We start from the raw sequence: 18,618 nt of genomic DNA on the forward strand, positions 1-18,618 counted from the left end.
CTCCCGGGCCTCCGTGTCCCCGTCTGTGCACGGGCTGCTGAGCTGCTTCTCCCTCGCACTGCTTGAAGCCACACGAGAGTCGGGGTCTGTCGGGGTCACCTGGGCCGTCCCGCGTGAGTTTTTAAGGAGGAGCGGAAGCCCTGAGCCCAGGCGCCCCTCCCCTGCTCTCGGGCACCTGAGGCCTCGGGCCCGCACGCTCGTCACTCTGAATGCCAGAAGCCCGGGCTCTGCCCAGAGGGCTCCCCATTGGGCTCAAGGCGGGAAGACTGCATCATGACCCAAGAGTCCGCTGTGCCCTGTGGAAGGATTGTCTGTGTGTCCTGCTGCAAGCAGGACAGGCCACATGGCTCCTTCTGGCCGCTGAGCTGCAAGCAGCAGTGGCTCATGCTTCTTTCAGGCAGAGACGTTCAGAGCCAGGACTCGGGGATCGCCTTGCTGCCTTTCAAGAGCCGAGGTCACAGGCTGTGGTGGGCTAGCCGCCTGGCTGCCAGGAGCACTGCCCACCTCCTGGTCCCCTTTCTCCATCGGCGGAGGGGGATGGTCGGACCTGCTGGTGTGAAGGGTCCTTTCAGTTCCAGCAGCTGTGAGTTAGCTGCTCCTGGTGGAAAGGCCCCATATGGGGGCTGACCCCTTGTTCTCAAGTTCAGGTTCACACGGCGCTTCTGGACATCTGCCCCATGCCCAGCGTCCAGGGGAGCAGACACAGCACAGCTGTGGAGACCTGACCCTGGCTCAGAGCCCCTGGACGACCCAAAGAGGCTGGGCATGGGGGGCAGTGGGCAGGGAGCACCTACTGCATGCTAGGTGGGACTTAACTCAGGGCCTGGAGGGTCAGAGGAGGGGGCTCCTGCGTGGCAGGCATCAGGGGCTCTGAACCCACTTGGGGCTGGTGTCCGCCCCTCCCTAGGAGCAAGGAAAGAGCAAGGAAGGAGCAAGGGCGGGCTCTGGTCTGTGGGGCCTCTGCTCCTGAATTTGCCAGCTAGTGAAGCCCAGGGGCCAGGTGGGTGGATATGCAAGGGTCCCTGAGAGGGGCCTTCCTCACCACCCCTACACACACTGCCCCGGCGCTGGGGTGAGGAGTGGGGAGGGCCCAGGGCTTGGCCTCCCCACAGCTTCTGGAGCTTTCTGGGGGTGGCCGGTCACGCCCAAGTAGCTGTCAGACACCATGGCGGCCCCGCAGGTCCAGGCTCCGAACTGTGCCCCCTGAGAGGGATGGGTGGGCGGGGCTCGGGCCTGGGAGGCCGATGGCCCTGGTCCTGAACCTCCGGCCCCTCCCCCGCCTCCGCTGGGCTCGGGGTCTCCACCCATGCCCCGGGACTGATGCTGGCCCCTAGAGAGTGCAGTGGACAAGCTCCTCACGGGGTGTTTAGCAGACGGTGGTGGCGGGGGGAACCGACGTATTTCCCTGTTAATACCGTAACCGCTAGGTCCCGTCACCCCCCGAGTCCTGTTCTGCTCATGGGCACAAAGCAGATGTAGGGCGGCTTGTGCGGAAGGCTGGGCAGGGTCTGAAAACAGGAATAAGAGGCTCATTTGCTGGTTTGAATCAGCTGTGCTGCAGGCCCCTCAGGAAAGGAGGGGTCTGGCCCGAGTGGCCTGATGAGCTGGCCAGGGGACAGAGCGTCAGGTGACAAGCCCGGCCCAGGGCTGCGGTTCGGAGCCAAGTGCCGGCCCTGACACTCGGCTCCGGAGGTGGCTCCGGGGAGGCAGCTTGGAGCCCCCGTTACTGCCTGAGTGAGCGAGACGGAAGGAGACACGGATGGCGGGGCGGGGCGGGGACGGGGCAGCTCCGGCCGCGTGCGGCCCGCCAGCCTCCACTCCAGCGGCCCCCTCTACGCACCTGGGAGTCAGCCCTCAGCTGGGTCGCCGTGCAGCTTCCACGGGGATGGGGATTGCTTGGCTGCAAAGAAAATGGGAAGCATGTCAGCATCAATCTGGTGCTTGGCCGCGAGCCCCGGTGGGGCGGGGCCCGGAGAGAACATGGAGCCGGCGGAGCCCCAGGAAGCCGACGCGGGCTGCGGGGAGGTGGGTGACCGCAGGAGGCCCGCGGGCAGCTCAGCCCGGCCCGGCGGGTGGGGGAGCCCTGCAGGGGTGGGGTCAGCTGGTCGCCTTCCCGCTGGGCTGATGGCGATCTTACATTTCTTGTCGTGGTATTTCGTGTGCATAGATCACACGTTCCTGTGGCTGAAGTTCTGCAGTGAGAGGTCTCCCCCCTCCCGGCTCCCCCGGCCCATGGACCCTCTTCCGCTGCCCTGCTGGGTCAGCACACAGGGCAGCTTCTTGTGTTTCCTTCCAGAGTTTCTTGATGCAAATACCAGAAAATATGAATAAATATTCCCATTCCCCCCTTTCTTCAATAAAAGATAGTCTACTACACGCACTGTACTTTTTGCGTTAAACGGTGAATCTTAGAGGTAATCCCACAGAACCTCATAAAGCGACGCCTGGCTGACGTCTGCCTGTCCATTGCTCCACCCACACGCAGCTACGGAATGTTCTGCGGAACGGCTACTCGTATACCCAGATCCCTCCGGACGGGTGGATGCTAGGTTGTCCTGTTTGGGCCTTTACAAATAGCAGAGCAACGAATGCGCGTAAGTGAGACCAGCAGGATAAACCCAAAGAAGAACTGGCACCATCAAGGGCAAATGCGTTTGTGATTTGGAGAGAGATGGTCAAATTAAGCACTATTGCGGTTTTAACATTTGGCCACAAATTCTTTCATCCTCCTCCCTCCAAAAGGTGGAGCCCAAATCCCTCCCCTTGAACAGGGGCTGGACGTGGCGACTCGCGGCTAACGCACAGAATACACGCCCAAATTCTGAACCCACGGAAACGGTGTATAACGGTTCATTGTTTCAAGCTGCTATGTGTCACACAGCCTTACGGAACTATCGGGACAACTCTTGGGGGCTGTACTGACTTGCATCCCTCCTGACAATGTGGAGACTCCAAGGCCTTAAAGTGAGTCCCGGCGTCACAGGGCGGGACGCGTGCCCTTACCCAGAGGTGGGCAGGCCGAGGCCTGAGGAGGGCTGTGCCTTCCCTGCAGCTTCCCATTTGCTCATTCATTCATTCATTCACTCACTCATTCATTCACTCACTCACTCACTCATTCAGGGATCTCCACGTTTCTGCTGGATGATGGGCCAGGCGTTGGCCACACAGTGGTGAGCGACTGATTCTGCCTCTGCTGTGAAAAGTCAACAGGAACTATGGATGAGGAAACGAAGGCTCAGAGAGGTTGTGTGACTTGTCCAAGTCACACAGCATGTAGTGAACACGTAGGGGTGTGAGGCAGGCCCCTGGGGACCACGCTTGCCCCGTGCAGGACAAAGTGGCTCTGCACCTCAGTCCCCGCCTCGGGGCCCCTCTCCTCCCTGGGGCGGCCCTGCCTCCACGTGCTGACCTGTGGGCAGAGCTCATCCACTCCGTCAGCCCCTCTCCTCTGTCCCAGAATGGTGGGCCTGACGTTCTCTGCCTGCAGCACCCCATGCTGGCTGCCCCTCCGGGGGCACAAGGGCCCATCCTGGGTGCTCAGACTGTGGGTCAGGTTGGGGACAGCGTGTGCCCGGGTCTCGGGTTCCCGCCCCTGCCCAGGCTCTTGGCAAAGCCCCTTGGTGCTGGCTGGTGTGGGTTTCAGCAGGCCTGGGGCCCCTTTGAAGAGGGGAGATCCAATCCCCCAGATCCCGGCCTGCCCCCAGGAACCCCACGAGTTCAGGCGTCTCCTTTTCGCTGGGAAACACCACCTGGCCCCAGCCTCTGGGTAACTCAAGCCCGCGGTGGTGCTGGCTGGCTCCAGCTGGGGTGTGGGCGGCAGCTCCTGGTGAGGGGCGTCCCGCCATGGGCCTTGGGCCCCTGCCCTCCGGTGTTCCCTCCCCATGGACCCCAGGCCCTGTACAGTGTCCGGCCTCTGCTCCTGACCCTCTGCCCTCACCTCCCCTTTCAACCTGCCCCGTTTCAGCTGGGGCCTCTCCGTGCCCTCCTCTTCCACCTTCCCGATTCTCCCACTTCCAGGGAGACCGTGGAGCGGGGTGGTGTCAGCTGGGCCCGGGCTTGAATCCTGGCTCTGGCACCTCCTGGCTGCAAAATGGGGTGATCACAGCTCTGGTGTCAAAGGGCTGTGGCCAGGGGGTTGGATGGAACAGCAAATCATTCACGCGGTCCTGCACGCACTGAGCCTGCAGATGTTTGCTCCAAATGTGGTCACTCTTCCTCCAGGCTCCTCTCCAGCCCACCTCTTCCAAGAAGCCCTCCAGTTATGTGTGTGTCCACCTGCGAAGCAGGTATGATCTCGGGAGCCCTCGGGGGTGGCACTTTCCCCCCACACCGGGGGACTGGGCAGCTCAGCACACAGATGGCCCTGTCTGGTCAGAGCTCTGGGCCCCCCGGCCTTAGTTTCCCCAGCTCTAGACGAGGGGCTCGAGCTGATTACCCCTCAGGCCGCCCTGGCCCCCATCTTCCATGACCCGGTGACACTGCCGCTTGGGGGCCCGGCCAGCACCTCGCTCTTGCCCTGCGGCCTCCTCGGCCTCCCTGCTGCTGACGTGCCCAGATGTGGGAGGGTTTAATTTTCCTGTTATGATGCTTTCTCAGCAGGGTGGGGCTGTACCTTCTTAACCGGCAGGGGCCAGCCTTCCGTTTCCCATCCTGCCAGAGAATGAGGCCACACGGCCCAGTGGGGTAGAGGCGTCTGCCCTTTCGTCCCCTCGTCCTGTCCTGACTTTGTCCCAAATGTGTGCTGAAGCCCTAGCCCCCAGTGCCCTTGGAGGTGCTCAGGGTTGGATGAAGTCGTGAGGGTGGGCTGTGTACCTGCTCTATCCCAGCCTCGGCCCGGCGGCACCCGTGTGTGGCGTGGCGCTGGGTGACAGGACGGGTGTGCAGAGGAGGGCACGGGTAGGGGCAGGCCCAGGCTGCTGTCCCCTCTCCTTCACCAGCCGTCCCTCCCCGAGGAGCTCACAGCTTTAGGGGACGGCGCCGAGGCAACAGCAAGGACCACAGAGGACAGGGTGGACACCGCCTCGACCTCATGGCCTCCCTGCAAGGTCAGCGCTCACCCCCGCTACAGCCGGGAACAGAGGCTTGGAGAGGGGAGGTCGGGCCCCAGAGGGGTGTGGGCAGGCACAGGCATCGTGACGCCCGTTAGGACGGAGCTCGCAGCAGCCCGTCGTGAACGGGGCAAAGGGAGCGAAAGGGGTCTGGCCGAGGGGGTCGGGGACGTGGGGTCGGAGAGGCCCCTGTGAGGAGGTGACCCTCAGCGATGCGTGGCCGGGCCTCGGGTGAGGTCCCTCTGGCACAGCGCTGGGGACGGGTATCCCGGGTGGGAGGCTCGGTGAGGCTGGGGCGGTGAGTGCACGGTGCTGGCGAGGGGGTGGGCCAGCGCGGGTTTTACTGGCGGGTCAGGGGTGCTGTGGACACACACACCCACCCCAGACCCCCGCCCCCCGTCCCGGACGCCCATCAGGAAGCAAGACGTAGGCGCTGTTGGGTGGGCCCAGGCTGTGACGGGCAACTCGGCTCCAGCCTGACCAGGTGCAGATGGGGAAACCGAGGCTCCCCGGGGACTCCAGCCTGTCCGAAGAAGAGCCTGGAGCAAGACCCTGCCTTCCCCACCACAGTGGGAGGCACCAGCCCGGCCCACTGGGCTGACGCCCCATCCTGGCCGAGTCTCCTGAGCTGCGCCTCCCTGGGCGCTGGCCTGTGGCTTGGTCCAGCCTCCCCCGCCGGCCCGCTCCCCGATGGGCGCCCTGCATGCCAGCTCTGCCAGGCAGGGGCCTCCGCTCCCGGTCAGCTGTGACTAGCGCGGCTGGAAAAGCGTGAGGGGCGCAGCCGTGGGCACCGGCCCTCGCGGCTGCACCCATAGCCTCCCCCGCCGGCCCGCTCTCTCGGTACCCCTGAGCCCATCCCTTGAGCCCATCCCTGCCCCCTTCCTGGCCAGCCCAGTGACGGCCCCAAATCCCGTGCAGCGAGCGGAGCGGTGCAGCCGAGGACGACGCGGGGTCTCCGTTGGCTGACCCTGAGCTGAGGGGCTGTGATGGCGGCTCGTTCTGACATTTATTTTACAAATATTCCCTTTTCCTTTCGCTTCAAAAGCTGCCGCTTTGCTTAAAAAACTATCTGTTACCCGAGCGCTCAGATAAACCTCTGCAGGTAAAATTATATCTGAGATATGGCCCGAGGGTCTGTTTAAGAATACCGGGCAAATTATCAGCTGCATTTATCTTAATTACTTTGGGGGAAAGTGGAGGCTGGCGTTGGACGGGGCCGGGAAGCGGGGGTGCGTTCCGCCTTATCGGGGTGCATATTTGAGATCCTTTAACAGGAGGGAGATAAGAGGAGCACGTGGGGAGAAAACGATGTCTTCGAAATTGACAGGGAGGCGGCCGCGGGGGTGGCCGGGATTCGTGCTTAAAGGCAGGACCCGTCGCCCGCGGAAGCCGCCGAGGGCTGGCGCCGGGTACCGGCCACTCGCCTCCGTCCTCGTGTTCCTCTGAGACCAACATTTGGAGGGTGTGAAAAGGCTCCCGACCCACATCTTGGCCGAGTCCTCCTAGAACAAACCCCACAACCTGCCGACACCACACGCCCTCACTCTGGACACGACGCAGAACCAGGGCCTTAACTCTGAGGGTGCTGGGGGCCCTGGAATTTCAAGCAGGGCCTGGAGGGTCCGGCGGACGCTGCACAGGATGGAACCGGGGGTGCAGAACGGTCTGGGGCAGAGTGGACATGGGAGGAGACGAGGCTGGCTGTCCACGCCTGGGCTCTGCCCAAGAAGCCGCTCCCTGACCTCAGCCCCCAGGTGGCAGTGGCTCGCCTGGCGCATCCCAAAGGCCCATGTGGATCCGGAACGCGCTTGCTGGCGCTGCTGACCGCCGGCTGGCATCAGGAGGGCTGCCAGAAATCAAAGGCAGGATCCCCGCCTGGCCACCACTCCCGCGAGGGACCGTCCCCGACACCTGTGCTGGCCGGCGCTCTCTGGTCCCCTGGACACCGGCAGCTCTCCAGGGGCCTCGGTGCCGGAACTGCAGGATGGGAGTGACCACACTGGCCCACACAGGCTGAGCAGGCAAGGGCCGAGGAGTGAGACCGGAGACTTCAGAGGAAGAAGGGTGCACAGTCTGTGGAGGTCAAGACGCCGGGGACGCACGCTTGCCTGGGGCCGCGGGGAATCCTGCACCCTCGTCCCTGAGCGCCTGCTTCAGTGCCCACCTGCGAGAGGTCTACGCCTGGGCTGCCTGGGCCCTCCCACCCCGCTGCCCTCTGCCCTCTGCCCTCACCTGCCGCCACTCTCCCGGGCACCTGCTCGCCTCTGCCACCCTCTGTGTTGCCGCGGGCCAGGCGTGCTCCTGCCCAGGCACCTGCACGGGCCGGGCCCTCCCTGGATGCCTCCTTCCCTCCTCCCCGGGGCAGCCCCAATGCTGCCTGCGCCTGGAAGCCTCCCCGAGCTGGGGGCTGGCACAGCCTCTGCCACGAGGCCCGTCTGTCAGTCGCGTGGGGGATGTCCTTTTTTGCCCTCTGCCTACTGCCGCACCGTGCCCCCTCCGCACAGCTGCCGCTCGAGGTGGGCCCAGGCTGCAGTGGCTCAGGCCCCACTCTCTGCCCCTTCCCGCCCAGGGTCCGGCCCAGGCTGGAGAGGGGCCGGGTCTGCCCAGCCCTGCTGCCGACCTCACCGGGCGCCTCGGGAAGCACTGCGGCCTCTGTCGGTAAGGGGGCGCGCCCCAACCCCTCAACACAATGCCACAGAACAGGACGAAACACGCATCGGGATCCTCTTCAAACCTGGGGCTCCAGGTCTGGGGGGCCAGCAGGGGCGGTGTGCAGGGCGGGGTCAGTTCCCCCTCAGCACACACAGCTGCACACACGTGTGCCCACAGGCACGCGCATCCACAAACGTGCGGACGCACGCCCAAACACGCTGATTTGGACACGTGCACGCACGCACACACACGCACACGCACGTTCACACGCACACGCATGCCCCACACCCGCACACCCCTCCCGGGGCCGTGCAGGGGCTGCCCGCTCTCTGCCTCCGGCTCTCGCTTCTAAATGAGGCCTCGGGAATGCTCCGCGCACAGCGGCCAGCGGGCGGGTGGGGGGGGGCTGCCGGGGCAGGCAGGCATGGAGGTACAGAGACCGTGCCCTGGGGCTCCCCATCTCTCCACGTAGCGCCCGCGTCCAGGAACGTGTGCTGGCAAGGCGTTCTGGGAACACGTCTCACACCCTTGAGGGTAGCAGTGTACCAAGCTCAGCCTAGCGCACTCCGGTTGCCCCTCACCTGGCCCTTGGAGGGTCCTTCTCCCCTGCTTAGAGGGACCACCGGGGTCCCGTGTGCAGGGAGGATACTGGGACTCAGCAGCCCCGGGAAACCCGCAGCCGAGTCCGGGGTGGACGAAGCCGACTGTCCCAAAGCCAAGAGGCGGCTCGTCCGGGGCAGGCTGGTCAGGGCGTGGAGGGCAGCGGGGCTGTGAGGACCTGGGACGGTGGCTTCGTGGAAGCCACTCGGAAAGCCATGGTGGACGGGGCGTTGTCTTCAGGTTCACCCAGTGGGCAGTTTCGCCTCGGAACTCCAGTACAAGGACCTCTGGGGGCACCTCGTCCAGTGTGCTCACTTCACAGATGAGGAGTGGCAGCTCAGAAAAGGCACTGGCTTGCCCAAGGGCACACACTGGCAGAGCCAGGCCAGGGCAGCGGCCCAGCGATGCTCAGATCAGCCGACAGCAGAAGCTGGGGTGTCGGTGGGACCAGCCCCGGCCTCCCGGAGAGGGGAAGGGAGACACCACTCTGAATGCCGAGTGGCGGTTCTGGAAAAGCACCAACAGCGCCCAGGCCTGCCCTCGTCTCGGAGCTCCAGCTACACAAGCCCCCATCCCGTCCGCAGAGGAGGAAAGGGCAGGTGAGAGGGAGGGGTTCTGAGGGCCCTGGAGGGGACGTTGGAGGGTGGAGGCGGCTCGGGCCCTAGGTTGGAGCCGGCCCCCAATACGGCTGCAGACCCAGGCCTTGGGCTCTGTCCGGAGCAGACGTCTCCTCTTGGAGCCCTGAACCCCTGCTGTCCGTAACTACCCTCCCCCCACCCAAGGGCCCCAGCAGAAAGGCAGGAAGCCCAGCACCCCAGCCTCAGCGGGCCCTGGACCTCGGGCTCAGGGTCATGCTGGGAACACCCTGGAGGGTGAACGGTGTTCAAGGCTCCATGCGATTTTGATTTTGTGGGAAAGGCTGCCCCGTCCTTCCCCCCAAACGACCCACACTCGACTGTTGATTATAAACATCGAAGTTGTCCTCCATCACTTTAACCGTTCAACACGGAGTCCTGCAGGCACCGTCGTGACGGCGCTGGCATCTGGAGTGGCTCTGATCGTGGCCCTCTCTGGCTCCACTACCCTTGGGTGAGAGAGGGACCTCCAGACCTTTGCTGCCCAGGGTAGGCCAAGGACCAGTGCCCAGAGGCCGAGTCTGGGTCTGAAGCCTGAGTCTGAAGCCTGGGCTGGGGTCAGAGTATGCAGGGAAGTTTACACACTGTCACCCTGTGACCCTGACGTGTGACAGAGAAGAGCTGGGATCCAGGCGGGAGGAGGGAGAGGTGGAGACGCTGCAGAGTGGGGCTGGGGAGCCCGGAACGCACCGGGCCTCCCCGCGTGTTCTGCGGGCTTATCTGGGGCCGGGCTTGCTTCCGGCTCCTCCAGGCCTCAGGACAGGGTGTCCCGGGCAGTCCTCTCACCTGCCAGCCAGCCCGGGGTGCACATCAGACCCATTTTACAGGAGAGGAAGCTGAGGCTGCGGCAGGTAAATGAATTGCGACATGGCTGTGGGATTCCCAGCCTGCGCCCACAGACCCCCGGATGGGGTTTGGAAACTTCCTGGCTTTTGGAAGCGGCCCATCTCGCCCCGAGCAGACCTCCACATGAGAACTGGGGGCCCACGTAGAGGTCACTGTGCTCGGCGGGGACCTGGGGATGGCGGGCTTTAACGAGCTATCTCTTGAGTGACAAGATTAATGAGCTTCCTTGGCTGCGTTAATTACTGTCCCCGTCAGGTTCAGAATCCTATCAGCCTCTTTTCTCAATTAAAAGTGATTATGATTTCACATCCTCGGGAGCAGAGATCAGTGAATCCCCCCACTCGGGGTTCTGAGTTGGGGGCCTGCGGGAGGGCCGTGTGCCAGGCAAGGCATCACGGGCAATCGGTCCGACGAGACGCCTGCCGCCTGCCGCACTCAGGGCTGTACCCCCGGGAAGCAGGCAGGCGCTCAGCCCCGGTTGCAGACGAGGAAACTGAGGCTCAGCGTGTGGGGGCCGGGCTCCTCTTTGCTGGGCTGGGACGGGCGCCCCGCTCTGGCCACTCTCCTGCTGCCTCGTCCTCCACGGACAAGCCGGGCCCGCGTCCTGAGAGGGACACAGGGGCTGGAATCCTGCTGCGGGTCCTGGACGCGGCAGGGGCGCCCTCGGCTGCAAGGGGCGTCTGCCATCACCCCAGTGCCCAGACGGGACACCGAGGCTCTGGGAGGGGGTGTGATCCGTCCACAGCCACACAACCGGAAGTGGCCCTGGACAGGACTGTCCCCCAGTGTTTCCTGCGAGGCTGTCCTCTGGCAGTGCAGCCTCGGCCAGTCTCTGGGCAGTTGGGCTCTGAGGGCCTGGCTCAGCTCTCCGCGGGCCTGCCTGATCCAGCTGACCGAGTCCCCCCGTGAAGCACCCCGAGGGCGCCCTTGCTGTGGGCGGGTGACCTGGGCTTGGGAGGGGCCGAGCTGGACCTCTGGCTGCAGCGGCCTGGCTCCGAAGAGCCCCAGATCCCAGGAGCGGGGATGGCTGCCCTCCCTGGGGCGTCCTCCAGGCTTCGCTGTTCCAGAGGGCGGGAGGCCACAGGGCAGGAGGGTGGAGGTGCGTCCGCGGCCAGGCCGCCCTCCCCCTGCAGCCTGGCGGCCTTCTCTCCTGCTCCATCACAGCCCTGACCCACCCGAGGGCCTCGCCCCTGCTGCCGTGTCCCTCCCGTGCCTCCTGGCCGGTTCGCTCCCACCTGGCTCTGGACCCCGGCTCTGTGGCCCTAGCAGCCTCGCGGGGCCTCCGGGGGCTCCTCTGGCTGGAGCGGGGGAGGAGCGCATGTTTCCCTCTCACTGTTCCTTGCCAGGCTGTCCAATGGGCCAGGCCGGCCACCTTTGGCCACATTCATTCCTAGTTCCCGAGGCCCAGCAGGTGCTCACGTCTGGGGAGCCCTCGGCTTGTTGGGGTGAAGCCTGTGGGTAGTGGGGTGAAGCCTGTGGGTAGAAGCCTGTGGGTAGTGGGGGGCATGCAGGCCGGGGGGAGGAGGCCAGGCGGGGCAGCCCCTTCCTTCCTCCTGGAGACGCTTGGGACTGCGGGCCCAGGGACATGAGGTGTGACAAAGGGCAGGGAGCCAGAGGCCCCACCCGTGGCCTCCAGCCCATTTCCCGCCGCAGGGCCAGCTTGCCCCACTGTCCAACCCCAGCCCTCACGCTCGCGCTGCCAGAGCTCAGTGTCACCGGCTCACCAAGGCCCCTCCGGCATCCTCCCTGCCGCTTCCTCCCCTGACGGCGCCCGTCACCTCCCCTCCTAGAACACAAAGCGGGGGGTGGGGGGGTGGTGGTGGCTGGACTGGGCCCGCTGTCCCCACAGCTCACCCGGGGCCCGGCTGCAGGGGGCACCACTGCCCACAGATGGGAAAGCCAAGGCCGCGGCCACAGGGCCCGGGGCAGCGCGGGGGACGGAGCCACGCCTGTGCTAAGGCACCCACCCCTGCCCCGGCAGCCTCACCCCAGGCCCGGGCGGGGAGCCCCCCCATCACGGCACCCACCAGCTCTGCGTGCAAGGGGAAACCAAGACCTGGAGGGTGAACGCAGAGCCAGCGGGTCGTGGAGCGGGGCTGCAGGCCGACGGGGCGGGTGCTCCCCACGCGGCCCGGTGCTGGAGACGACAGGGCCGCCGGGCCTCCAGGGCAGCGAGGGCTCTTCCTGGAGGCCGCCCCGTCCCAGCCTCTCGTCTACCGTCTGTTCACTTGCTCAGCGCCCTGCTGTCCCGTCCGCCCTCCTCTGGGGCCGTAGGAAGGAAGGAGGGCTTCAGAGCAAGACCTCCAGGCCTGTGCCGCTGCTGCTGCCTCGCACCCCCCCCCCCCCCCCCCGCCCCGGGGTGGGGTAGCCTCCCTGCTCTCACCCGGCCCCACCCTCTCGGACACGCCTATTCGGCCGCTTCTCCCCATGGACAGAGCTTTTCATCAGTTTTATGTGTTTTTGTGTCCCCCAGTGCCAGGGACCCTGCCCGGATCAGCACGTGTTTCTTCAGGGAGGGGGAGGGGGCCAGACTGCTGGCACCCGCCCGCCACTCTTCTTCCCGCTGACGGGTTCACGGCTGCATGAGCGCCTGGCGCCCACCCCGCCTGCCGGGCAGCTGCTCGAGCCAGGAAATCCAGCACAGAGGCAGCTCTCTGATTTTTCAGGAAAAGCCAGAAATCTAGGTTTTAAAGTGAAATCTCCCCATTTTGAAATTCCGGCAACAAATTCATATAAGACAAAATAAGGACTGTGGGCCGAAGCGCCTGGGGCGACGGGCCTGTGGCTGGTCTCGTGTGACGTTTCTTTGGGCGGGGTCCCTCTCAGACTGGGCCCACGGCGGGGAGGGGGGTGGCCGGGTTCACCCAACCGCTCATTCACTCATTCACCTGGTGGCCAGGCTCCCCTCCAGGCGCTGGGACAGGACCGTGGACAGAACAGGATGGACACGGACCCCACCCCACAAGGCCCAGTTTAGGGCAATCAGGACGTGAGCACAGGTCTCCCGACGCCACGGCTGGTGAAGGCCTGCGGTATCCTGGAAAGTTCTAGGATTCCTGGAACCCCTACTGGAGTGGGAAAATCCTTCACTATGGGTCAGAGAGGTTACTCCACGTGCCCCAGGTCACACAGCAGGCTGCATGGGCTGCAGAGAGGGCCGGCTGGGGGAGGCTAAGCAGACGGGGGGCAAGCTGAGCACTGTGGCCTTGAGCCAGGCCCCCACCCAGGCATGTTCCTGGCCTGAGGCTGGCCTGGGTTCCAGCAGGGACAGAAGCATTCAGGCTCTCCTCCCGGGTGGCAGATGCCAGCGGCTGCCTGTCACTGCCCGTCACCTGACCACCCACAACGAGCAGGCGGGCCTCGCCCTTTCCAGATCCACTGCCAGCCGCCCGCCTGGTAAGGGTGGGGTCCCCTCCCTGGGGAGGGCAGGGCTGGCTGGTGGCGCGGCCCGCTAGATCCCCAGGACACTGGAAGGGGGGGCGGGGTCCCTTCCAGTGTGTGACAAGCAGGAGAACTTCATCCTCACTCTGCAGATAAGCCCAGAGGGGTTGAGACAGTTGCCCATGAACACACAGCCGACAAGCTGCAGGGCCTGGAGACCTGGGTTGGCCTCTGTCTGGCTGCATCCCTGGTGCCCCTCTCTCGCTGGGCCAGGCACCATCTCCTGCCAGGTGACTGTGGTGCCCCATCCCTGGTTTCCCTGGTGGCCCCTGCACTTCCCTCTCCCCAGAGCAGCCAGGGGGTCTCTGCAAGCACAGACGGGGCCATGTCCCCCCTGTAAATGCTCCACAGCATTGCTGGTATTGGAATCAAGTCCCACCCTGGCCCATAAGCCCCTGCACCATCGGGGCCTTGCCTCCTGGGCCTTCTAGAAAGCCTCGAGCTCACGCACACACATCGGGGCCTCTGCTTTGAGGTTCCACGTGCCTGGAACGTTCCTCTTAGACCTTCCGTGTCGGCTGCCTGGGCTCTGGACCCCTCAGCTCAATGCACCTCCTTGGAGAGTCCGAACAGGAGTGATTCACCTTCAAGTCTGTGTCTCGTTGCTTGTGGCTCCTCCACCCCCTGAGTCCGTCTTTGCCCAGGCAGTGTGAGGGGCGGGGGACAGGGGTGCTGTGGGCTGAACTGTGTCCCCCGCCAAAGATATCACCAAGTCCCAACCCCTGGCACCTGTGAATGCAGCCTTATTTGGAAATAGGGTCTTTGTAGAGGTGATTGATTTAAGATGAGGTCATCCTAGGTTAGGGTAGCCCTAAATCCAGTGACACCATCCTTATAAGAGACAGGAAAGGAGAGACACAGACACGGAAGAGAGACCATGTGAAGATGGAGGCAGAGACTGGAGGGATGTGGCCACAAGCCAAGGACGCCTGGAGCCCCAGGAGCTGGAAGAGGCAGGAGGGACCCTCCCCCAGAGCCTCCAGAGGGAGCGCGGCTTGACCAACTGTCCACTTCTCTGTGAACAGTCCACTCTGGCCGAACTGCTTGGGGTCATGCTGTCCCCCCTCCTCTCCACCCCAACATCCAATCCATCAGCAGCTCCCGTCGGCTCCACCTTCAACCACATCCAGGGTCTGACCTCCTCCTGGCATCTGCACCTCGGTGGCCCTGCTCCCACCTGCTGGACCACTGCGGTCACCTTCCTGCACCCGTCACCACCTCCCCATTGCCTTCTCCCAGCAGCTGCCAGAGCAAGACCCCTGCCCGGATCCCTCGCACACCCGACCCACGGCCTTCACCTCAGCCTCCTCTGCCCAGAGCCGGGCTCCCCAGACAGCCACGGATGTCTCGTCTCTGGCCACAGGCTGGCCGCTCAGCGGGCACCTCTGACCACCGGGTCCACCTCAACACCTTGTCCCCAGGACTTGCTATCTCCTCGCCCTGCTTTATCCAGTTTTAATTTAAATTTCAGAGACTTCCGTGACTCTGCGCTCCCAATGCAGGGGGCCTGGGTTCAATCCCTGGTCAGGGAACTAGATCCCACCGCATGCCGCAACTAAAGAGCCCGCATGCCGCAACTAAGAGCCCACATGCCGCAACGAAGACCTCGCGCGTGGCAATGAAGATACCGCATGCCGCAACTAAGACCCGGCACAGCCAAAGGAATAAATAAATAAGTAAATAAATATTTAAAAAATTTCATCATGAAGTGTATCATACGTAAAAAAGCACATATTTACATATATTCATAGAGTATACGCGTGTATACAGCATATACGTGCGCGTACGTATGTGTACACACACACACACATGCACACACAGCACGTAAGAGGGAGCACGCTGCCCTGAAGACCCCTGTGTCCCCACTGCCCCTGCGGGGCTTCCCCACGCGGGCAGGCCGCCAGCCTCCATCACAGACGCCAGTTTTGCCGGGGTGAGTTCAGACTCCACGGTCTCGCGTTCCCCTCCTCTGTCCCCCACTCTGTTTGCCAGCATCCTGCCATCTCACGGCTAGCTCTGCGGCGTCCCCCAGGGCGCTGACATCGCACCTGCAGAGCTGCAGGGGGGGCGGGTGGGACTGAGCCACAGTGAGGTCGGGGACGTCCTTTCCCCGCACACTGACCTGAGCTCAGGGTTCCTGGGGGGACCTCCATGGACCGCACTCTGGGGGTCTCTGGAGGCATGACCCACGCTGTGGTCCTGGAAGGCGAAGCCCCAGTCCCCTCGCCTCCCTGCAGAGGGGCCCGAAGCAGAGGGCTGGCCAGGGAGGGGCCCTGGCCCCACGGGGTGCAGCCCGAATAACGCGGATATTCATCCCAGACAAGCCCTGGCTCTGTTGGCCTCCGAGGGCGGCGCTGGCGGAGACCCGAGGAACGTCCCTCCCTCCCCAGCCCTCTGGCTGTTTTTCTTTCATCAGTTGGAGAGAAGGAGGGAAGAAAGGAAGAAAGTGGAATACTTTGCAGGGACCGAAAAGGCACTGTGACCATGTGTTTCCTTGATGGCCACGGGGTGCCCGACCCGGGGAGTCCTCTCCCTCTGGCCTTCGAGATTGTGGTGGAGGGGGGGCCGGCCTTGAGCCAGCAAGGGTCTGCGGGGACTGGAGGGGACAAGGCCCGTCCAGGAAGCCTGTGTGAGCCAAACCCTGGGGACCGGAAGGGGGCCTGAGAGAGACACGGAGGAGCGAGAAGATTCCGGAAGGGCAGTGCTGTGCATAGAGTTGGTGCTAAACGAGCATCTGCTGGAATGACTTCTGGGGGGCTGGCAAAGCCATTCTGAGCCCCCTGGAGTCTGTGACCCTGACCTCTCTTTAGGCCTGTCCCCTCACACGGGCCTGATGGCAACAGGCCTCTCCCTCTCTGTCCTCAAGCTTTAATTCCCCTTTGTTTCTGTAAAGCTTGTACTGCTGCTCCAGAAACGGACTAAAGGGGGCTGAGGAAAAATGATGCCTACACCACAGGTGGTCAAGACAGAAACCAAAAGCCAAAAACCACATGGGAGGTTGAAAGTAAGCTCCGCGCTTCCGGGCCACCAAGGCGAAAAGGGAACAAAGCACGGTGCGCTTCTCTCTTCCGTTATCTGACCAGAGGGGAGCACACATCGTAAACAGTTTGCCTGCCACCCTGCTAATCAATCCCTACCTCCCAGCATCGTGGTGAGACTGAAAGAGACGCCAGGTGTCATACGCCTGGCCCACAGCGTCTGCTCAGCGGCTGTAAATTCCCTCCTCTGCGTTACAGGTGAGGAAGCTGAGGCTAGAAAGGCACGCGGCTTTCGAGGTCACCGTGCAGCGAGCGAGTGCGGGAGGCCAGGTGCTGAGACGGGCAGCCAGCGCTCGTCCTCCGCTTTCCCTGCTGTGGGGGGAGGGGAGTCTCGGCCCAGGTGTTGCCTGTGTCTGACCGCGTGCCCAGCCGAGGTCTTGGAGCTGCCATGAGCCTGGAGGGGCAAATCACCAGGGCCAGTCTCTCCCCAAAGCATGCGTGGCAGCTCTGGGGGCCGTGGGCACAGGGACCTGCCACGCATGGTCTGCCCTCCTAAGCCGCTGGGGGCTTCTCATCTCGCTAGGAGGGACCACTGGAGACCCAGATTGTTAGAGGGTCTTGAGCGGGGAGAACATAGAGTAGGGAAGGACGGGGCAGTGCATGCCTTTTGCCACCAGGAAGGTGACCCTCCAGGGGTGACGCCGACCCGGGGGTGGCCATGACCTGGGGTCACCCTGACTTGGGAGTGCTCTGGGATGAGGGGACCAGAGCCTCAGGGGCTGAAGGACATGCTTGCCATGGGCTCCAGCTGACGGGAGAGGAAGGGGAGGCAATGTGCTGTCCCACTCCCTGCCCAGCTGGCGTGTCCCCACGGTCGGTCCCCTGGCTGTCTCCCAGGCAGCGGGAGTGAGCCCCACTGCACGCACTAGAAAGCCAGACCCTGCCCTTGACTGGGGGCTCTGTAGCCTCCCCAATATGGGACCAGGGACCCCGCCCTGGCCATTGTCCGTAGGGGCAGGTGGGGTGAGCGGCAGCCCGAGGCAGGTGGACCCCAGAGAGAAGGGTCCTGGCCCCGCTCACGAGCTGGGGGTCCAGGCCAGTCAGCTCCCTCTCAGGAGAGTGGGACCGAGGCCGTGTGGTGTCGCGGTCAGAGCACATGCACCACCATTTCCTTGCTCTGTGACTTCAGGCAACTGACCTAACCTCTCCGAGCCCCATTCAGCCACCTGTCGAAGGGTCTGACAATCGTCCCTACCTCACAGGGTCTGTGGGGTTACATCAGACAGTGTATGTAAAGCACTGAGCTCATTATATGCTTCAGTGAATGTAAACTATTATTTTGTTATTATTATTTTTGTATTAATTCACCTCTCCCATTGCCCGGAGGATGCACAGACAGGCCTGGATGTAAGAGATGAATTTAGATATTTTAAAAGTGATGTTAGGAAAACATCTCTCTGGGACCCCACTTCCCCATCAGAAAAATGGGTATGACACCACCAGCCCTGCCCACCCCCGGGGCTCCGCTGGGAGGGTGGTGTCTCGGCTGAACCGGTTCTCGGAGGCCTGGTGACTCCCTCCCAGTCTGCGCCCCTCCCCTGCCCCAAGTGTCCAGCAGATCGTGCCTGCCACAAGGTTCCTACCCAGGCAGGCTCTGAGGCAGGCAGTGTGCATGCGCGCATCTGTGTGCACACGCACGCGGGGAACTCTGGTGTGCATGCACATGTTCAGGCACACGCACTGGCATACACACACCGGCAGCTCTGGGCCAGCCGCTTCTGCCCAGGGACACCGGCCCCCCAAGGCCCTGGCACCTGCCCGGCCGAGGCTGCCCGCTGGCTCCCACTGGGGTCACAGAGGCTGGAGAGCGAAGGCTGGGCGCCATCCCGACAGGCTGGCCTCGGGCACCTGCAGGGGACGACTGATAGATGCCACCGCCTCCAAGCCTGTAGGCACAGCCTGTTGATCTTTTTTATCCCTAAAACAATGTGTTTATGCTAGTTTTAAGAAAAGATTGGAGGAAATAATAGAAAAGCAACCTGGCAGCCCAAAATGCCATCCATAGGACTCGGTCACCGTGTCACAGCCCCCAGGTGCCCTGGGGAGCCGTCTTGGACATTAACGGGGAGCCAGTGGGCTGCGGCTGAGACGCCCACCCTGTGCGGCCCCAACAAAGAAGCGAGGTACCAACGGCGCACGCGGTGTAATCTGTCTCGTAAAAAGCAAACGGAAGCCGTCTAGGCACCGGACCCGTGCACACGGAGAGGATTCTGGAAGTTTGTGGTGGGGACTGGAGGGGACTGACAGGGCCTCGCCTGCTCACTTTTTAAACATCTGTGCCTGAGCTTCTGACACATAGCAGAAATTGCTTTGATGATGAACGGAGTCCAAGAGGCACCTTCTGAGGAAGCCCGTCCC

The 18,618-nt window shown here is 63.6% G+C and overlaps 1 protein-coding gene across 3 annotated transcripts in view; it reads right to left on the reverse strand.

Annotated features, from left to right (window-relative positions):
* Positions 1-18,618, reverse strand: part of ZNF469 (zinc finger protein 469) — a 283,346-nt gene that overhangs the window by 14,543 nt on the left and 250,185 nt on the right. For all 3 annotated transcript variants that reach the window (XM_068528062.1, XM_068528061.1, XM_068528063.1), the window contains one exon: positions 1,841-1,900. The gene's annotated coding sequence lies outside the window, so the exon portion shown is untranslated. The remainder of the gene's footprint in view (positions 1-1,840; positions 1,901-18,618) is intronic.

This window comes from Eschrichtius robustus, chromosome 19, assembly GCF_028021215.1.
Source record: "Eschrichtius robustus isolate mEscRob2 chromosome 19, mEscRob2.pri, whole genome shotgun sequence".
Lineage (NCBI taxonomy): Eukaryota > Metazoa > Chordata > Mammalia > Artiodactyla > Eschrichtiidae > Eschrichtius > Eschrichtius robustus.